The 21,627-nt window shown below is 41.0% G+C and overlaps 1 protein-coding gene, 1 long non-coding RNA gene and 1 other non-coding gene across 3 annotated transcripts in view; 1 reads left to right on the top strand and 2 right to left on the bottom strand.

Moving 5' to 3' along the window:
- Window positions 1–21,627, bottom strand: part of LOC145532204 (uncharacterized) — a 331,653-nt gene that overhangs the window by 211,327 nt on the left and 98,699 nt on the right. The window lies entirely within an intron of this gene.
- Window positions 1–21,627, top strand: part of LOC145532214 (uncharacterized) — a 45,034-nt gene that overhangs the window by 18,438 nt on the left and 4,969 nt on the right. The gene's annotated exons all lie outside the window — the stretch shown is intronic.
- On the bottom strand, window positions 18,048–18,175 carry LOC145533603 (small nucleolar RNA SNORA31). The gene has a single exon (XR_014074190.1). It is a non-coding gene; the product is annotated as a small nucleolar RNA SNORA31 (small nucleolar RNA).

Here is a 21,627-nt window from a genome sequence, read left to right as displayed (position 1 = left end):
ACTCCCCATCTTCAACTCTGTCATTCTACTCATTAGCCTATGAATCAGCAAAGTTCATTGATTCTACCTCATAAATCTCTCTCCTCCTCATCACCCACCTGCATGTACACTGCCTTGTCCTCTATGAGTTAATCATCCACAACAGCCTCTAACCCACTCACTGTCTGAAGGCCGGCCCAGCTCATGCCTCACTTTGCCCTCAGAGTTGTCTTTTAGAAAAACTCATCTCATCGTGTGACTCTTGAATATGTCTGTCAGCTCCCCGTTGCTACTTGGCACAACGTGTCAAGATCTTCAGCATTTGACTGCAACCTCTCTCATCTGCTTCACGTTCTGCAAGTCATCAACCCTTTACATCCATGGGGCCCAGACAAGAATAGAAATGAAGGCCCATATCCATAGGCATGAACATAAAAACATATAAATAAATCAAGCTCATAAACTGTTAAATATGCTCAAGCCTCCTATCTTAACAAACATAACTGCTTAACAGACTTGGAGACTACGGGTGAATTTAGAATTGGGCTCCTCAGAGTCTCACATGGGAAACAGCAGCAAAGGAAAACTCTGGGTCCCCAGCCTATATCCAACCCTCCTTTTCTTCCATTCATGGGTTCTGTTCATGAGCAATATGGGGGGCAGGCTGTGGACAGCCCTGGCTGACATCAAGAGCTCAACCACATCCCTCTGAGAACCACCACCCCTTGGGCCAACCTCAGGCTTAGAGATGCCTACATCCACTATGCTTCCTAATCTCCAAGGGAACTTCCAGTGCAGGAGGTCTGCATAGACCTTGGATGTGAACTTGGGAGTCATCTGAGCAGGCATGCCCAAATCCCTAGGACCTGGAGCACAGGGGGGATGGACTCCAGATTGGCAGGACCCCTGGGCCGTAGGGACCTCTTGCCAGAGTGATACTCCCTAAGGTTCAGGAGCCAGAACAAGGCACCTGTATCCCAAGTTTAAGGCCAGCACACCTCACATACCAGCAACACAGAATGCCTTCAAGGCCATTAAGATGACAATACATCAGTTATATAAAACTATCATCAGAGATTCTAATGCATATGAAGAATTTATGGCTCACGTTATACCTACTGGCATCAAATATTGTGGAACCTTCAACTGTCAATGACATAAATACTTTACAATCTGCTTATCTAGCCAGCTTTGAAATTATATAATTCAAATGATTTTAAAATTTGGTATATTTGATTTTTTCAAATTTTACATATAAAGTGAGATTCTGCTAATATTTACTAACATTTGAATCATACTTTTTAAAAGTATATGAATTTTAAATTCACATAGCTTAAAATTCATAAAATTTGACAGTGTTGTGTATTTTTAGATGCTTTCATAAGAATTCTCAACACGTGGGCCTTATCACCAAACTTCACATTTGTTGTCATTGTTGTTTAGTCACTAAGTCATGTCTGACTCTTTGTGACCCCAGGGACTATAGCCTGCCAGGGTCCTCTGCCCATGGAATTCTCCAAGCAAGAATATTCTGGAATGGGTTGCCATTTCCTTCTCTAGGGGATCTATCTTCCCAACCCAAGGATTGAACCTGGGTCTCCTGCATGGGCAGGCATGTTCTTTACCACTGAGCCACCTGGGAAGCTCTAAACTTTATGTTGCAGAAGTGAAAAAAGACAAATGGCAAAGGAATGGAGAGGGTATGTAGGGAAAGACATAACACAACTGCGATGGAGCTGGGCTAGCCACGGACCACAGCTGTGTCCTCTTCCCGCTGGGCACTAAGCTGAACCCCAGTCTCAATTTTCTCTCATGTGACCGAATTCTGCCTAAGAAAACATGAGTCAGAGCAATGTGTGCCATGGTCCTTAAACATAATCAATCCTTCATGCCCTTTCTCCTTTCATGGTAACTTGGAAACTTTGTATCAGAAATGCCAAAGCCACAAGATGAAAGAAAGCCAAGTTCCAAATCATTCCTGGAAGAATGCCACTCACTAATTAGGAACACACATTATGCGACCAAGAAATAAACTTCTCTTATGTTGAGCCCTTGAGATTTTCAAGTGACTCTGTTGTACAGAGGCCAGGGTTATCATATACAATATAAATTCCATAAAATATAATCAAGAAGCGCCAGTATCTTGATTGGATTGGAGTAATATGTTTTTGGGGATTTGGTGGCAAAAAACATACTTTTTCATTTCTATCTTACTCATGCTAATATTAAAAATTTGCCTGCATTTTCTAAATCAAAACCTATGGCACAAGGAAGTGATTCAAAAGCGTACTGTATGAGGTGGAAAAAACTAGGGTCTAATATTCACTGCAGAAACTCCAAGTTGGGTAATTTATATTGGGAGAGAGAGCTTTATTCAACCTGAACCACAAAGGAAACAAAGCTATGTCTTTGGAAACCATCTCTGCAGTAGCTCCAACACCACCACAAGAAATACCATAACCAAACCTGGTGGCATCGTTTCAATGCTAGTGCTGATCTTTCAAAGGACACTTCTTTAGAATTTCCTAGCACTTGAAGACTTCTATCAAGGTGATGAAAGGGGAGAAGAGTTACGTTACGTTGTCACATTGAGGGGCTCCTCACACCTGACCAGAGGTATCTTGAATGTATGGCATTACTATTACCCATCACAAAAAGGTGACTTGTATTCTGTATGCAATATATTACTTAACCCCATAAAGCTTCCCACTTCATAGAGTTTCCTGATATTGGAAAAACAGATGGGCTCTTGGGAGCCACTGGAGATATACAATGGTTAACGTGTACACAGGAGCTACCCTTGTGTCCTATTTACTTTGGGGACACTGGGAAGATCTAGTACATCATGAAGACACCAGAGGACCAGACTGACTCAGGGGGGAATAAGAGCAAAACTAGTATCATTCCTCAAAAAGAAAATGGGAACTAATATAATAGTTCCCATTGGCCACAATATAATAAGTTGTGTCATAGAGTCTTCTCCATCCTTGGAGGCCAACGTAGCAACACTTTGATTTTGCTTTTGAAGTAGTAGTACACAAATTCCTGTTTTACTTTTCTGTCACCACTGAACACAGTGAACTTTATCTACCAGTGAGGAGTTGGTGAAAAGTGAGCTTAGGTTGAAAGTATCTTTTAACCAATAATAGATGATGTGTAACTAAACTACATAAACACAACTCTACTGAAGCCTAAACAAGACATACAGCAAGAATCAAGATTCATCCAGTGTGTAGCCACTTGAGAAATAGGATTTGCATGTTTTAGTACAGCCTCTGGCAGAGAAGACATGAAAACCACTAAGCCAAACAGGAGAGGGCTTGGAAGCACAGTGAGAGATATGGGCACATGCCCACCACACATTGTTACCAAGAGGAGAAACATCACATCCCCAGGCATGATGTCAAAATGGTTCACTCTAGCCTCCCAAGTTCCAAAACTATCTTACTTACTACTGTACATGGGGAAGGATACGGGAAGAAAAGCAGCATTGATTGATTACCAGTTAATTAGGTCTGATTACCCATTTGGTTGCTGGAAATATAAATGCCTATAATTAATTTGAGTTTAAAGGGAGCCAGTTCCCATAGCAGGTGCTGATTGCATATGTCGAAGCCAAATGTGCTCCAGTGTTGAATAGAGCTTCTAAGACGCTAAGGTCATTACAGCAAAGCCTATGAGAGCTGAGGGGATGAAAGAATGATGTAGCAGCAATCAATCCCACTTCTTTGATAAAGCACATTTGCTGTCTCACTTCCTTCTGCACTACAAGAAGTCCTCACTAGACCTGAAATTCTGTGGGAATGAGGGCTGTGCACCATACAGCTAAGGACTCCTGAGCCCCCAACAGTGGGAATAGCATGGTATAGGGATCAATGCTGACTTACGTGTCTGCTGTGGTTCTGGAAGGATGTCTGCTGGAGATCTGTGAGGCTCCACAAGCCTACACTACCCTTATTTGCTTAGCTCCAAGCACCCTCATGAGGCAAGTTAAGTCCAAGATCCTTGAATTAACCCATTCCTGGGCTGCACTAAATGGTAAAGAGCCATCTCCAGGTACTTGAGAGCGTCTCATCTCTTGTGATAAAGAAATGATGTCCCTGCCCCCACTGTTCCACCGCCTCACTGTTTCTTCCCCAAAGGAAAAGTTACAAATCTTACTGGTCAGCTCTTGAAACATTCGTAGGGCCCCATGTTAAGAATGGATGAGGTAACTGTTCTTTGGTGACAGAATGGGAATTCATCTACTTTGTTATCGTTGGCTAATTCAGAGGTTACTTTTCTCCAAAGTCTTGCTTTTCCAGAGGAAGAACTCTGGAGCAGGAAACAGCTCTGGATGGGGGAGGGGGCAACAAACCCCCTCCTTCCTCCTGAGTTAGAGATCCTGGCACCTGCCTCCCAGGAGAAAAGGAGAAAGCGTGCTTGGATTCCTGGATTTAAGCCTCATCTCTGGCCTTGCTTTGTGGGGCAGGATGCTTGCCTGATTGTCACTAAAGCAGTGCTTTCTGTCTCATTAGTTTTTCTTACATATACACTTCTGTGCTAGGGAACTATAGAGGGGAAAGGGACATTAAAATCCTGCCTACCCAGGACTTCCCTGGTGGTCCAGGGGTTAAGATGCTGCCTTCCAATGTAGGAGATGCAAGCTTGATCGATCCCTGGTCAGGGAACTAAGTTCCCACATGCCATGGGATGTGGCCAAAAAAAATTTTTTTTTAAATCTTCTATCCCTGGCCCTTTGTTTTCTTGGTGAGTGGCATCTCCCAACTGAACAGCAACTGCCCAAGCTGAGTGGTCCTAGTGTCTTCTTTCTCCCTTATCCATGGTCAGTTACCTTGACTTTCCAATTCTTTTTTTGGTTTATTTCCATCCCATTAGAATCATTGTCTACATGAGAGCTGGCATTCATCACAGGCTTGTTCAGACCAATCTAGGATCTCCAGGTTCAAATTATTGCTCATTATTCCTGGCTGTTCTTACTCTAAAAAAAGATTCCAGGAGGAAAATTGTCCTTCTCATGTCTGTTCCCTCAGTGGGGGCTCCAGCACCTCTTACCTGGAGTGATAGAAGCTCCAGCCTCAGCCCTTCCTCCAGACCAGCCCACCTCCAGGCCTCAGTCCACACCGATCTCTAAATGAAAACTTTATTACACTACTCTCCTGCTTGAAATCCTGTCTCCCCAAAGCTTCCAGAGCAAAGCCCAGCTCCTCCATGACACACACCACTGCAGTCTCACCTCCTCCCACCCTCAAGTGTATTTTTCAGTGTGTACCACACATCTGTTCATCTCTCTCCATCATCATACTCATTCCCTTCATTGTGCATCTTTGTGGAAACCATTTCTGACCACCTTCTCCAATTACTTACCTAATTATTCACTGGTTCCTATGTTTCCATAGCACCCTGAATGCTCCTGTGTCTCCCAGCTAATCCATGGGGCCCCCAGGAGGGAGGGCTCTGTGTTCCTATCTCTGTTTCTCTTGGGCTTAGTGCAAGAGATGAATATTTGCTGAATGAATAACTAAACAGAGGCCAGAGTAAGAATGGCATGTTCCTGAAGGGGCAACTTGAGCACATAGTGATAACCACAGCTCTGGAGTCAAATGGCTTCTATGAATCTAAATGTTGGTTGGATGAACTTCCAGTTAACACTGGGGTTGAAGAATAAATGATTGTTCTTTGCCATTAAGTGGTGCCTAGAGGAAACTATACGGTGATAAACTTGATCAAACTATTAGCTGTTTATTTATACATCGAGATCATTCCCATGAATAAAAGCCACCATTTAAATATCATGAAAGCAAAATCAATATTTGCTACATTCACTCTTTCACACCACTAGTTACAACTACTAGGCATGAAACCACGCTTGATTTAAAAACCCATGGTGGATTCATGTCAATGTATGGCAAAACAAATAAAAAAAAAAGAAAAAGCCAGAAAAATCTCTTCAGGAAGGACCCAGTTTTCTTTTAGAATACATGATTCTCAACTTGTCATCTGACTCAAATCTCCTACAGAGTAGAAGAATACTGAAATCATTGCTAATTAAAGAAATTTAACCACTGTCTACCTTCTTATCAGCCACATTTTCCTCTGCAAGTCACCTTCAAATTACTCCTTACTGTGATAATACAAAAAATTAAAATTACCAAGTAAACCTGATAAGACTTGGAAATTGGAAAGCAGTAAGTATTAGGTAGGATAGCAAATGAACACTTTCTCCCTGATGTTTCGTACATGTTGCTGGGGTAGGAAAAGGGTGATAAAGAAGACAAGGAAAAGGGAAAACAAAGGAAAGAGTTGTCTGTCCAACTGTCCTATAGTGTTTATCATAACTAACACTGCATTTAGCTTAAATGCCCAATTAATTTCTTTTAATCAATATTTAAGATTTAGTGACTGAATTTGGGACAAGACAAGCCTTTGAGTGGACACTTGTTCAACTCTCTGAACTCTTTTTTAACAGCTGGTAAACTGTCTCAACATAAGCATTTACAGAACCTTGGTCTTATCAACCTTTTGACTTTTTTTCATCCTCCCATGTTGCTACCTCCTTTTGCCTTTACTGCCATTCCCTTTGTTATTGGTAAAAGGTTAAAAAAAAGTTTAGGATGCTAATAGAGATGCCCCATTGTGACTGCTAGAATTCAACTCCTGTCCCATTGTCCATTCCAGACCCTTCTGCTTTGCTCATTCCTAAATGTTTCCATCTCAGCGTGTACTGATGCAACCTTATTTTTTTAAAAATATATTTATTTGGCTGCATTGGGTCTTAGTTGCAATGTGCAGGCTGCTGGCAACATATGGGATCTTAGTTCCCAACTAGGGATCAAACCCATGTCCCCTGCATTAGAAGGAGGATTCTTAACCACTGGGCAACCAAGGGAGTCCCCTGATGCCATTTTATAATGCACATTCTTTACTAACTTCACTTTCAGTCCTATTCAGATGGAGTGGTAACATCAAGGACTAGCCAATCAGCAGCCCAGTGAAAAGAGTTACTTTCATCTGCCCTGGTCATGCACTGTAGTAAGCACATCATTGTGACCAGTGCCTTGTCCTCACACACTCCATGCTGGTGTAAAAGGGAGCTGACAGGGCTTAGCAAGTACATGATGAGAAGGGCGCACACAGAGTGGTAAGGGAAGAAGGGGACACTCACCTAGTCACCCAGATCAGCCAAATCAATCCTGGCGACCAATGGGTGACAGATGTCGCAGCCCAATCACCCTCACATCTAAATGGTGGGGTGCACCTCCAGCTCTGAGATCTTAAATGCTGGTTGAGTGAACTTCCAGTTAACACTGGGGTTAAAGAATATATGACCGTTCCCTATGTGCATGTATAATTCGAGGTGAATGGAAGAAGTGAGCTAAGTGGGGATATGGTATTAAGGAAATCATTTCTTTCTCTCTCTACTGCAAAGAATACAGAAAAGTAGTGTACTCTTCATACACACAATGCAGGTGTGGACACAAAAGCACTTGAAATTTTTAAAGCATGCATACAACTTTCTGAGGGAAATTCCACAGACAGGAAACTGGTGGCTCACACAAGTGAAACACCTTGTTCAAATCCAATAACCATAAAACTGAAGAGTTGTGAATCAGCCCAAGATCTGTCAGATATAATGATTTTCTCTCTACATCATCACCTAATCATTATGAGCATGGTTGATGTTCCTGTCATTGCCTTTTACACAATAAAACTACCTATCCTGAAATCAGGCCTTTAGAAAAACTATAGCTTCAAAATTAAACACTGATATACCTCAACAAAAGACATATATGAAAAACTCACAGCATGCATCACACTAATGGGGACAAACAGAAAACTTTCCTCTAAGATCAAGAACAAGACAAAGATGCTCACTGTTGCCACTTCTATTCAATATAATATTGATGTTTTTGTTATTGAGTTGTATAAATTCTTTACTTGATTATTAACCCCTTATCAGATATATGGTTTGCAAATATTTTTCCCATTCCTTAGGTACTCTTTTCACTCTGTTGATTGTTTCTCTTGCTGTGAAGAAGCTTGCTTTGTTTGCTGTAGCCCCACTTGTTTATTTTTAACTTTGTTGTTTGTGCTTTTGGTGTAAGTTCGCATGTCAAGGAGCTTTTTTCGTGTGTTTTCCTCCAGGAGTTTCATGGGTTCAGGTCTTAAATTTAAGTCTTTAACCCATTTTGAGTTAATTTCTGTGAGTGGAAAAGGTACAAAACTCCAGTTATAAATAACTACAAGGTATATAATGTATAACACAATGACTATAAATAACATAACTATATGATATATAAGAAAGTTGTTAAGAGAGGAGAGCCTAAGGATTCTCATCATAAGGAGAAATTTTTTTCTTTTCATTGTATTTGTATGAGATGACAAATATTAACTAAATCTATTGTGGTCATCATTTCACAATATATGTAAATCAAACCATCATGTTTACACCTTAAACATACAGTGGCACAGAGGCTTCCCTGGTGGCTCAGTGGTAAAGAATATGGCTGCTAATGCAGGAGACATGGGTTTGATTCCTGGCGGGGGGTGGGGTGGTGGTGGTGGTGTTGGTGTGGGGGGGAGATCCCCTGGAGAAGGAAATGGCAGCCTACCCCAGTATTCTTGCCTGGGAAATCCCATGGACAAAGGAGCGTGGTGGTCTATAGTCCATGGGGTTGCAAAGAGTAGGACACAGCTTAGTGATATGTCAATTATTTCTCAATAAAACTGGGAGTAAATGGAATAAAACATAGTATTGGAAGTCCTATCAGACAAATTAGGCAAGAAAAGGAAATAAAAGGTATCCAAATTAGAAAGGAAGCAGTAAAAAAATCCTCTATTCACAGGTGATGTGACTTTATATGTGCATGCTAAGTCACTTCAGTCATGTCCGACTCTTTGCAACCATATGGACTGTAGCCCTCCAAGCTCCTCTGTCCATGGGATTCTCCAAGCAAGAATACTTGAGTGGGTTGCCATGCCTTCCTCCAGGGGATCTTCCCAAACAAGTGTCAAACTTATATCTCTTACATCTCCTGCATTGGCAGGTGGATTCTTTACCACTAGCCCCACCTGGGAAGACCTAAAAATTCCACACAAAAATCTGTTATAACTTATAATTCAGCAAAGTGGCAGGATACAAAGTCAACACACAAAAATCAACTGAATTTCTAATCACTAACAATAAACAATCCAAAAGAAAAATTAAGTAAACAATTTCCATTTACAATAGCATCAAAAAGAATAAAACAGTTAGGAATTAACTTGGCAAAGGAGGTGAAAGACTTATTCAATAAAAACTATAAAACATTTCTTAAAGAAAGTAATGAAAACATAAATCAATGGAAAATTATCCCATGTTCATTGATTAGAAGACTTAATACTGTTAAGATATCAACACTATCCAAAGCAATCCATATATTCGGTATAATCCTTATCAAAATCTCAATGACACTTTTTTACAGAAGTGGGAAAATCCACCCTAAATATCATATGGAATCTTGAGGGACCCTAAAAAGTCAAAAAAATTCTGAAAGAAGAACAAAACCAGAGTTCACATCCTTTCTGATTTTAAAAGTTACTACCAAACTAGTTGGGAGAATGCCTAAAATTCAACAACAACAAAACAAATAACCTGATTCAAAAATTACCAAAGAATTTGAAAAGACATTTTTCAAAAAAAAGATACACAAGTGGGAAATAAGCACATAAAAAGATGCTCAACATTACTAATGACTAGGGAAATGCAAACAAACCCACAATGAGAAACCACCTTACACCCAGTAGAATGGATATTATTCAAAAAAAAAAAAAAAAAAACCAAACAAGTGAAAAAAACCAGAAAACAAGTTTTGGCAAACATGAAGAAATTGGAATCCTTATGCACTATTAAATAATTCTATTTAAAACTGAATTACCATATGATCCAGCAATTCCACTTCTGGATATATACCAAAGAATGGAAAGCAGGGTTTCACACCCATGTTCATTGTTGCATTCTTCACAATAGCTAAAATGTAGAAGCAACTCAAGTGTCCACTGATGGATCAATGGATAACCAAAATGTACATATGCATACAAAGAAATTCTATTCAGCCTTTAAAAAGAAGGAAATTCTGCTAAATGCTACAATATCAGTGAAGCTTTAGGACATTATGTTTAGTGAAATAAGCCAGTTCTTTTTTTTTATTTTTAAAGACAAATACTATCTGATTCCACTTATGTGAGGTACTTGGTGGTGGTGGTGGTTGAGTTGCTAAGTCGTGTCCAACTCTTGCAACCCCATGGACTGTAGCTCCCCAGGCTCCTCTGCCCATGGGATTTCCCAGGGAAGAATACTGGAGTGGGTTGTCATTTTCTTTTCCAGGGGATCTTTTCAACCCAGGGATTGAACCTGAGTCTCCTGCATTGTAGGCAGATTCTTTACTGCTGAGTCATAGAGGAAGCCTGAAATGGGACTAACCCAAGATTCTCTGGATCTTGGAAAAAAATCTGGAACAATCGTATATACTAATTTTTTTTCCCCCTTTGGGTTCCTAGGATTGTATCAAGATTTTAACTTCTTCTAGTAAGCTCCAAGGGTCTGAGCTATCTTCTCTACCAAACTTGCCTCTGTTTGCTCTACAGCTCAGGGAAGAATCTGGGCCACAGCCGGAGGCAGCTGAGCCCAGAAGAGTCAGCCGGGGTGGTACAGCTGCAGAACTCTGGATGAGGAGTGCCAGCCCTGATGGCTACAGTCTGTGATTTGCCTGCGTATTTGTATAATGAGGATAAGATTCAGTTTGTATTTAATTATTGTTTTGATAATTTGGTGGTTTTAAATCATTTGCCAATGGTATTTTAAAATTCCTTTTCTTTTGATTTTATCTTTCCTCTTAATGTAGCTATTAAATACCACTGATTAAGGCTCACAAATGGAAAAAATCAGCAATGCTTATTAAAAAAAAAATACATTGTAGAAAATGGTACAATGGACGTAACAGCTCCTTTCTCTCAGAAGATGCCCAGAGATGAAGGAGACGTGAGAAAGCAAAAAAAAGAGGCACATTTAGGAATTTCACAAGGTGAATGTCAAGATTCAAGGGACCCAAAGAGAAGCTGGAGGGCAGAACCAGAATGGGGGACTCTTTCAGCTTGAGAACAGAGGAGAGTAAGGATGAAAGGGGTAGAGAGCAGTGGAAAATGATATGGAGGCAGCAGCTATGACAGCTTTGTTAGTGGGTTTTTTTTGTTTGTTTGTTTGTTTTTTAAGCAAATACTGCTTCCCAGGTTGCCCTAGTGGTAAAGAACCCACCTGCCAATGCAAGAGACATAAGAGAAGCGGGTTCTTCCAGTCGAGAAGATTCCCTGGAGGAGGGCATGGCAACCCACTCCAATATTCTTGCCTGGAGAATTCTGTGGACAGAGGAGCCTGGTGGGCTACAGTCCATAGGGTCACAAAGAGTTGGACATGACTGAAGTGACTTAGCATGCACGCACAAGGATGAATCAGTCCACTCCTCCCTATGCTCTTGCAGCTCAGAGGACAGCCGCAGAGAGGAGAGCCGGTAAGGTCAGCCATTAAATGGTGTACAGGAGATACATGGGAGGGCTTAACTCTGATAGGGGCAGGGAGGAAGGAACAGTGAGCAAGCAGTTAGGAGAGAATTTATAGATCAGGGCACTTTTGAGCTGGGTCTTACAAGTAAAAAATGAGTTTGTCAGAGAGACAAAAAGGGTTAGAATAATTAAGCTGCAAAGGTGGAGTTGAGATGGAAAGTCTGAAAGTTTTAGATCTACAATTTCCTTTCTGTTGTAAAAAAAGGTAGGTGCTTTAAAACTCAGATGGGTTGGTACATCGAAAGCCCTAATGATTTTTCATTGATTAACTGTTGAGATTAGTATGGATTTTGAACAAATGGTATTTTCAATCGTTAAAAAAATTACTTGGCTTATTATGGAATATACTCCCATTCTGTTCTCTAAAATTCTTCCAGAATCTGGAAGTCCAGATAATGTTTGCTTTAATCAGAAGATTCCTGTTCCCAAATGTTCTCAGAGTATATTATTAATACAGAGAGAGGGGTCAACCCAGTCACATGCAAGCTGCCAAGCTCCAAATCTAACTCCTAGCTTGCATCCTAAATTTTCTAAAATTATTATAGCTACTTCAACCAAGAAAAAGGTGGGTGGCTATTGACTTTTGATTATGTTCACAAGCAGAACATAGAGATGAAGCAAGCATAACAGAAATAGCATGTTACAGTACAGAACTCTTAAATTATTTCTATTAACAATTGTGAGCTTAGCAGGCAAGCTTCCTGGGGTGCAAATGGTCTCCTAATCCTTGTACTGAGAATGTTATCTTTTCATTCTATAAGGCTCCCAGAGTGTCCTCATGGACACTATAACTAACCCGAGCTGCTGGTGTTAGCCAATTTTTCCTCTGTCATTGTTAGACATCTATTAATACTTCATTAGCTCCGCTGTCTATCAAATCTGGAATCTTTTTTCAACTAAGCACAGAATATTTTCTATGTAAAGACTGGGGCTCTCATTAAAAAAAAAAAAAAAAAGAGGCATTAGACTGCAGAATCATTGTGCAGAGCATCTAACTTCAAAGATCTACAATCCTACATCCACTAACTGTTATTTATGTGGACCTGGGTTAAGGACTCAAATTTGTGCCTTAGCTTCCTTCTATGTAAAACTGGAGATGTTAGGGGTCTTCCCTTCCCTTTCCCACTTTCCAGTGGTAAAGAATCTACCTTGCAATGCCGGGGACGTGAGTTCGATCCCTGATCAGGGAACTAAGATCCCAAATGCCACAGAGCAACTAAGCCCACATGCTGCAACTAGAGAGTCTGTGTGATGCATCAAGAGATCCCACAAAATGCAGTGAAGATCACGTGAGCTGAAACTAAGACCCAATGCAGCCAAAAAAAATAATTTTTTAAAAGCTGAAGATATTAATACTCTGTAGGACTCTTGTATAGTTTAATTCAAGAACATATGTAACACATGGTGCTACTGTGCTCAGTCACTCAGTCGTGTCCGACTCTTTGCAACCCCATGGACTGTAGCCACCAGGCTCCTCTGTCCATGGGATCCTCCAGGCGAGAATGTTGGAGTGAGTTGCCATGCTCTCCTCCAGGGGATCTTCCCAACCCAGGGATAGAACTTGCGTCTCTTGCATCGCCTGCATTGGCAGATGGATTCTTTACCACTGTGCCACCTGGGAAGTCTCTATATAACACATAGCTTATTGCAAACCTGACCCACAGGAGATACTCAGTAAATGCCTATTTACTTTGGCTCATGATAGAACTTTTTAAAAAGCCAACAATCTAAAGACATGGAATAAAATAATGCTAGGATTTAATAAAAATGTCTTTCCTTTATGCTTACATTCATTAGCAACAAATCATAACTAATGCTTTTGATACAAGAGAGAAAAGTCATTTCTAAATAAATATAATCAAATATAAAATACCTAAGGGAAATAGAGAAAGTACAAGATTGCGTGAATATTGGAAAATTATATTTATAACATGATTCTTAATTCTGAATTAATGAAAATAAAAGTGAATGTCACAGGTGGTTGTTTTAATGATATGGGAGCCTATATCAAGGTTGTTAAAAATAGTCAAATTTTCAGAAACAATTCTTCTGCATTCAATTAACATTTGGATCAAAGTACAATTTTTTCCCATGCAACTCATGGCAATAAAATCAACCTATCTTAGGATCAAACAAACATTTTGTTCACTGACTTCCACTCTAAAAAAAGGTTTGCTTAAGCTCACTGTAAATGTCTTAGGAACCCAAAGAAAGGCAAAGTTACTACCATTTCAGTTCACTAACTTGCTCCTGACACATAACACAACACCTCCACTTGCAAATTAATGACATTCTGAGATTATAGAAATTGATGAAAATGTTCACAGTGGAATTCAATCTGTTTCCTTATGAAAACTATTTTGGGCCTCACATGCAACACAGGATAACTGACCAAGGATAAACACTGGTGTCCAACTGGCTCTACCCAAAACCACCTGTCTTCCCTGCAACCTAAGGGTGAATTTCAAGGGATGTGAAATACGGAATCCGCTATCAGAAGTGAAACGAATAACACACCAGACCCACTCTGTGCCTCTAAAAACAATTTTCCAACAAATTTATTTTAAAAGTAGATATCATGAAAGATGCCCGCTGATATGCCCTTATTCCAATGTTTCTCAAAACCTATACCTGAACCGCCTTTCTTCCAGGCTCAATTGCCCATAAATAGTTGCAAATATTTTCAAGACACATAATCTGACAAGGAGCCCCTGGAGATGTCTCAGAATATAGGAAAGGAAGCCATGAAGCTAAAACTTTCTCTTCACATTTTTCTTCCACCAGATTTGCTAAACCACAGAAACTATTTTGATTTGCAAGACCATTAGCCACACAAACAAATTAAGTTCATCCATCATGGTAAAATGAGATGAAATTGAACATTTTTTCATACTGAGAGTAAATTCCAGGGCACAAAGGAAGAAATGGAGAAATTGGGTCCTAGCATCTGAAGGGGGCTTCCCTGGGGGCTCAGTGGTAAAGAATCTGCCTGCGAAGCAGGAGACACGGGTTTGATCTCTGGGTCAGGAAGATGCCCCCAGAGAAGGAAAAAGCAACCCACTTCAGTATTCTTGCCTGCCAAATCCCACAGACAGAGGAGCCTGGTGGGCTACAGTCCATGAGTTCACAAAGAGTTAGACATGACTTAGCAACTAACCAACAACAATACCCGAAGGACATTTTAGCTCCTGTAAGGACTTCATGAATCATAATGGAGAAGTGAAAACTAGGAGACCCATTTTCAGCATAGATTTCAAAATGCTTCAGTACACATAACTCTGATTGGTTTCAATTATTAAAATCTGCGAATGAGTAAGCCTCCCAAACACATCTGTTCTTGGATCCAAGATGTCTCACACTATATCGGAGACAGCACTCAGCCTACTATGAGTAGGAATGACAAGATGCATGCCTGCCAATGGACTATTAAACTTCATCTCTTTCTAAACTAAGAAAGGACTTGCATATATGACAATGTAAGACAGGACCAACAACTTCATTCTGCCAAGATGCTGCTACTGAAATTCTCCTTCATTTATGCCAGCCTTAGTCACAGCCTCTCATTCAAACTCTTAAATTAGTCATTTATTAATTCAACAGTATATTCTGAGATAGACACTCTCCTGGGCAGGGGAGAAGTGAAGCATGAACATGATTTGAGAGCCTGCAGTCAAAGAGCATTCCATCTAGTGATGGAGACAAGAAAAGTAAACAGGCAAATATGACCCACAGGGGCAATGCAGTGAAAGCAGGAGAGGCACCAGGGCCACCGAGATGGGGAGAGTATGTAAGTGGAACAAGAGGAGGTTGGAAGAGAAGCAAAAGGAAGGCTGTTATCTGGCAACTGAAACAGACACGAATGAAACAGTGGCCCATTCTCACATCCTCAGGGCTGCCAACCATCCAGCAGGGCTGTAAGTTAGGGCTGAGTTGAGAAAGGAGTGGCCAGAAACCAAGCAGAAGAGGTCAGCCTGGGTTGGGCTTTTGAAGGGTTGTAGATGTCATGCCAAAAACACTTAGACTTTTCTTAAGGGCAATGTGGAAAAATTGAAGACACTTGAGTGATAAAATGACATGAGCAGATTTTAATGTTAGAAAGATGACAGTCTGAATCTGACATTGGATGGAGTTAGGAGTGGAGAGCTGGAAAGGACTCCAATAACCCAGGCAATAAATGGCAATGGCCAGAATAAAGCTGTGGGAGTGAAGTTGGAGAGTATGAAAGAGAATCAAGATACATGTGGAAGGTTACAAAACAAAATAAAAGAAATACAGGGGACAAAGCAAATTTGGAGAGATGGTTTGGAAACTACATTTTTAATTTATAACAGGCTGTATTTGAGGTCAACATTAGTTCTTTATGTACAATTAATCAATGCACAGCAGTGAGGTATCTACCCGGACCCCAAAGCTGGTCTGAGGAAGGTCTAAAGTTGGAAGAATCTCCAGTGCAAGGAGTAGCCAAGACAGCACGGGTAGAATACACAGAATTAAGAGGAAAAAGACAAGACGACAAAACACTAAGAACACCAACATTTTAGAAATGGGCATCAATGGAGGAGCATAAAGAAAGATGACCAAGGAGAGGCAGGAAGAAACTAAGAGAGTTACAGGAAGCCAAGGACAAACATTTCAAGAAGGCAGTTGTCTTCACAGTTCGCAAATGCTGCCAAGCTGTTAAATGAAATAAAGACAGGGAAATGCAGTGGATTTTTTTTTTAAAAGAGAGATGGATGATAGATAAGGGGGGGTTCCTGACTGTACAAATGTTTGATTGGACTGAGTTAGGGTGCACCTAGGAGATGAGGAATTGGAGACAAGAGTGTAAAGAACATTTTCATGATCTCTGAAAGTCTGCTTCTGGAAATTTACATCCATGGGGAAAAAAATGTTGGACATGACATCATTCCAAGTGGCATTGAGCTCCAGGATGAATTCAGGAGGACAGACAATTGCAGAAAAGTGAAGATAAGGGTCACTGGTATTGAAGAGGTCAAAGAACCAAAAAGCTAGAGTGCTGGGTGCATCATCTTCGTGGACACTGAAGTCACTCCACACTTGGCCTGGCAGAGAGGAAGGAGCCAGAGAGCAAAGCTTTAAGGACAAGGGAGACAGAAGTGAGGACAGCTGCTGACAGTGATGGGGTAGTGGGTTTTAATCAGGTAGCATGAGCCTCAAAGTGAGAGGCATTGATAAGTGAAGGAAGAATAGTTATCTGTAAGATACTCAGGGGAATAAAGGGGTCTCAACCCCAACTCCTGACTGACAACACAGGCTGTGGCAAATGAGCAAATCCTTCATTCACTCATCTCTTCATTGATTCACGAAGTATTTCTTGAGTACCTGAGGGCTGTGCTAGGTGCTTGGAAGATTCATGTGTGCTTCCTGCTCTCACAGAACCTGCAGTAGCGAGGCTGTTGGAAATGTGGAAGCCTTGAGATGGAGGAGGTGTCACTGGAGATTCAGGGGGAAGAGAGCTTCCACTGAAGGGGAGGACAGAGGAAGGGACTTTTGTCCACGAAGGAACCATTATACCATAAGGCACAGAGCACCGGTTTTGGAGAAAGGGTGTGGCAGAGGGGTCAGATGAGGAAGTACAGAGCAGGCTGGGCTCACAGAAGAGGGAACTCACCCTGGAAAGACTTTCATCGTGAGAAGCAACTGAGAATGTCAGGAGCGTGAAGCCTGGAGGAGCTAACTAATTAACAGGACTTGAGGTTTCCAGGGTTATCAGTCCTGACGATCAGGCAGGTAGTCATTAATTGGGCTTCTTGGGGATTCCAAGCGTAGCAGACAGCAGAAGGTTCTGGGTCCTAGCTCTCATTATGAAACCAGCTTAGGCCTGGTTAGACTGTGGACCCAGGGAATCTGTGAGCAGGACCATGTGGGCCTGAGAACGTACTTTCCGATGTCAGTTACAGAAGCAGCCCCTGATGCTCAGGGAGAAAGCTGAACCTTTTGCAAAGGAGCCAGTCAGTTCTAGACCATGCTTTGGAAGGAATTCACTTCTGACCTAGGTCATCTGTATCTTTCTAACCTACATATCTTCTTTGAAAGCTCATCTTCATCATTTCCCTCACCACATGTGCATCTTCCTCTGAAATCTAGTCCCCATTCCTCCCCAGTAAGATAACTTCTGCCTTAATTATCTTGATTACCATAGTTCTGATGGGCTTCCCTGGTGGCTCAGATGGTAAAGAATCCGCCTGCAATGAGGGAGACCTGGGTTCAATCCCTGGGTCAGGAAGGTCTCCTGGAGAAGGAAATGGCAACCCATTCCAGTATTCTCACCTGAAGAATCCCATGGGTGGAGGAGCCTGGCAGGCTACAGACCATGGGGTCGCAAAGAGTCAGACACAACTGAGTGACTAACACACACATGGCCCTGATAGTCACTCCATCCAGATGTGTTTTGGCCCAACCCAAGATGCTCACTTGCAGTTGTGCTGGCAATATATATATTTTTTTTCAGATGTACTCCCCTATTCAATCCGAGCTGCCACACAGACAGACAGAAAGCACGGGGATGTTGCTTTTGCATCCTAGTGCAAACCAAAGGAACAACTGCAGATTGCTCAAGGTCTATCAGTGGATGCAGGGCAATGTATTTTTTTGAACTCTTGTTTTTGTTTTTTTTTTTGCCTGGACACACACTAAAGACCAGTCTTTATCTTTTGAAACCTACCATCACACTCATCTTCACAAAGACTCTGAGAACCCCATTAGTCACCCAAGGTCAGAACACCAAGAAAAAAAAGGCACATCACCTTCTTGATCCAAATTCTAGAAGAAATAAAATGCCATGCTTCCTCCAACATCTTCATTACCTTCATTTACCTCTTATTCCTTAAGACAGACCTCTGGCTTTGCTGTCTCCTTATCAGCCTTCTTGTTTCTAGTAATTTCCTCTCCAGAGACTCAAAGAGGTCTTTTTTTCTTGCCAAATATTTGCATCATGTTGTGTTCCTGTGAGCTAAGTGCTACACACAATACAAAGTGCTTTTCAGATGAGACATTCTCATGAGTCAGGATGGTCCTCTGGGTCTCACAGTCTCAGCTTCCTTCCTGGTGGTTTCAAGGCCTTCTGCCAGCCTTCTTGATTCTGTCTTTACCTCCTGAAATCTTTCATGTTCCCTCACTCCAACCAAACAAATATTCTTTTGCACCCCTCCCTTTTTTTTTTTTTCCTGTAAGTCTAAAGTTTTTTTTAAAAAATTTTGGGAACCACAAGTTTGTAAAACATCTTATAATATTGCCCATGATTTAATTTTTTTGGTGTGGATTTGTTTCCATAGGACTTCCCTGGGGGCTCAGATGGTAAAGAATATGCCTGCAATGGGGGAGACCTGGGTTCCATCCTTGGGTTGGGAAAATCCCCTGGAGGAGGAAATGGCAACCCACTCCAGTATTCTTGCTTGGGAAATCCCCATGGACAGAGGAGCCCGATGGGCTGCAATCTATGGGGTCACAAAGAGTTGGACAAGACTGGTCGACTAACAGTGTTCCTATAGAGTTAATTAAAATTTTGATATGTTCACATTTATCATTATTTCCCCTAATGATTATGGTTTTTGTGCTGTCCTTAGAAATCTTTCCCACCCTAAGGTTATAATATTCTTTACTCTTACATGTTATTAATTCTTTTCTTTAAATGTCTTAATTTTGATTCATCTGGAAGGGTAAGAGAGGAAACCAGTTTTGTTTTTCTCCAAATATAGCCAGTTACATCCACAGTTTTTATTGAGTACATTTTTTTTTTGGCAATGAACTCGAAATGCCCTCTTTATCATACAGTCCCACCTTATTTTGTGTGTTTCTGCTTTGGCACTTGGCACTTCATTTAATCTTTCTCTTTGCATCTCCATACCCCCTTCCTCACCACAGCTAGTAAAGAATGACTCCTATCACCCATCACCATGGCCTCTGTTTCCTCATGTAAGTTCTTGCTCACATTCTAACTCATGCAAATGATTTTGCAGACTAGGTAGAAAGGATGAACATGCCTCTGCCCCAAACATCTATCTGGGACATAGGTTAATAGAGGGCAGGGAACCTGCTGAATGAATGTTCATCCACAGAATAACATCAATGTTTACAAAGGGTGCAAAATTATCAGAAAAACCTGAACCGTCAGAGAGACAGAAGCATGGATTCATCATCTCTCCATTTGCTCGCTCTGATTTGCACCCACTGCCTGATCAACCTCCTCACGCCAGTGCCGTCTCCCTGTGGTGAACCATCCATTCACTGGGCTGCAACTTATCACTCATTTTTCTGTGGGCTCTGGGCGAGCTTCCTCCACACTTGCCTCCCCTGTTTTCCAAGGCTACAAATTATCTGTGGGCCAAGTACGGTTACATATAGCCTTCCCAAGTTTTGCTGGTAAAGAAAATAGCTCTCTCTTCATGTCTCAAAGCACTTGTGTTTATTTATATATAGGCTTGTGCTCAGTCGCTTAAGACATGTCTGACTCTTTGCGACCCCATGGACTATAGCCTGCCAGGCTCCTCTGTCCATGGGATTTCTCAGGCAAGAATACTGGAGTGGGTTGCCATTTCCTTCTCCAGGGAATTGTCCTGACTCAGGAATTGAACCCGTATCTCCTGTGTCTCCTGCACTACAGGAAGATTCTTTACCCACTGAGTCACATGGGAAGCCCATTTTAGCTGTTTTGGAGATATTTAATATATGTAAATATATACATATAATATATGTGTAAATATATTACATATATTATATATATTTTTTATACAAATATTATATATCTCCAAAGCAGCTAAAATTATTCAGACCATTCATTACAGGTTGTCACTAGGCCGAGAGGTGCTCATCAGGACATGCTGAACCATGATGCACTGAAGTCTGTTCCCAACGTCTTCGCAGTAATTGGCAATATGAAAAATTTAACAACCAATTTCCAAAGATGCCTAATTTCTGTCTGGGAAGGCTCAGAAGCTCCAGCCAGATATACTGAGTGACTCAATGTAAACATGATCTGTTAGCACAAGCATTCTGGCCAGGATAGAAATAACTGGAGTGTTGGATGTGTTTCCAAATAATTAAAATCAAATATTTATTCTCTTTTCATTCATTTATATAACACTTCTTGAGCAACTACTACATGCCAGTTAATAGTATTGGTGCTGAGGATACAGCAACATGGATAAAATAATCAAAAACCTTTGATGCTTTGCTGGCAAAAAGACAATAAACAGATATAGAATTTTAATTAGAGAATCTTTCTTCTACCTCAGTCTTTGGAGGTTGTGATAGTTAATTTTATGTGCCAAATTGGCTGGGTAACAGTGCTTAAACATGTTTAGTCAAACATTATTCTGGATGTTTTTGTGAAGGTGTTTCTTCCAATAATACTAACATTTAAATTGCTGAGCTTTGAGGAAAGCAGATTATGCTTCATAATGTGGGTGGGCCTTATCCAATCAGTTGAAGATCTTAATAGAACAAAGACTTGTCTCTCCTGGGCAATAAAAAATTCTACCTGTGGATAGCCTTTAGACTTGAACTGAACTGTACTACAGGCTCTCCCCTGGGTCTCCAGCCTGATATCCCACCCTGTGTGTGCATGTGTATCCATATTTGTATCTATCTATCTATCTATCTTTCTATCTATCTGTCTATCTATATGGGGGAGTAAGTCACATGATGGATTCCGGGCATGGCCCCAACTGGGTTAACAGTATCAAGGAAAGCTTACTCCTTGAAAGCCCTCCCTTTGGCACCTTCCATTGGCATACCCTCAACTTCACTTGTTCTGGTATGTTCTCTAAGAAATCACCCAGTTCATCTGGCTTTAGTCAATCTTCAGATTGGAGCAACACCAGTTTGGATCTTCTGCTAGCATCATGCCCATGTCAAAAGCAGCAAGAAAGTACCACATAAGAAATGGCAGTCAACCGGTGGGAACATAAATAGTTGCAGCCACTATGAAAAACAGTATGGAGGTTTCTCAAAAATCAAAAAATTGAACTGCCATATGATCGAGCAATCCCACTCCTAGGCATATACCTGGACAAAACTATAATTCAAAAA

This window comes from Giraffa tippelskirchi, chromosome 13 (assembly GCF_054371585.1).
Source record: "Giraffa tippelskirchi isolate mGirTip1 chromosome 13, T2T-mGirTip1v1.2.pri, whole genome shotgun sequence".
Taxonomy (NCBI): Eukaryota; Metazoa; Chordata; class Mammalia; order Artiodactyla; family Giraffidae; genus Giraffa; species Giraffa tippelskirchi.
The sequence above is the reverse complement of the archived record's forward strand: the minus strand, read 5'-3'. Positions and strand labels throughout refer to the sequence as shown.